Source organism: Rhineura floridana, chromosome 5, assembly GCF_030035675.1.
Source record: "Rhineura floridana isolate rRhiFlo1 chromosome 5, rRhiFlo1.hap2, whole genome shotgun sequence".
NCBI classification, from domain to species: domain Eukaryota; kingdom Metazoa; phylum Chordata; class Lepidosauria; order Squamata; family Rhineuridae; genus Rhineura; species Rhineura floridana.
The window spans coordinates 150819065-150819655 of record NC_084484.1 but is presented as its reverse complement, the minus strand read 5'-3'; the positions used below and the strand labels follow the sequence as shown (position 1 = coordinate 150819655).

Sequence of the window (591 nt, the reverse complement as noted above, 5' to 3'; positions counted from 1 at the left end):
ACAATCTTCTGCGAGTTAACACATGCTCTGATCAACTGTGTAGTTCTGGGGGAGTTTCCCCCTGTATGTTTGGTTATGTCTCCCTGCTATGATTTGTTGTTATATGCCTTCAAGTCGATTACGACTTATGGCAACCCTATGAATCTTTTTTTGATATATTCATAGGGTTTTCATGGTAAGAGGTGGTTTACCATTGCCTTCCTCTAAGCCCACGGCACCCAGTATTCCCTGGTGGTCTCCCATCCAAGTACTATCCAGGCCTGACCCTGCTTAGCTTCCGAGATCAGATGAGATTGGGCGTGTTCAGGGTAGTATGGCCGTAGGCCTCCCTGCTATGAACAAGACTAAGACCTAAAATGAAAGACAAAATCTCCCTTTCTCCTCAAAGCTATACACTGCTTTTGTTCAGTTTGCTCTGTAAAGTGTTACCAGGACTTTTCTCTCTGTACTCTGCATTATTTAAATGACTTTGCTGACAGTCCTCCCCAGTTGGCCTGTGATGGCATTTTGGCCAAACCACGCCCACTTACCTTATGCCTTACATCAGTGATTCTCAACCTGGGGGCCGCAGCCCCCAAGGGGGCCGCAAAC

General features: G+C 46.7%; 1 non-coding gene across 1 annotated transcript; it reads right to left on the bottom strand.

The window, feature by feature from the left end:
* Positions 1-206: 206 nt before the first annotated feature.
* LOC133386309 (5S ribosomal RNA) lies at positions 207-325 on the bottom strand. Its single transcript, XR_009763104.1, has one exon. It is a non-coding gene; the product is annotated as a 5S ribosomal RNA (ribosomal RNA).
* Positions 326-591: the final 266 nt, after the last annotated feature.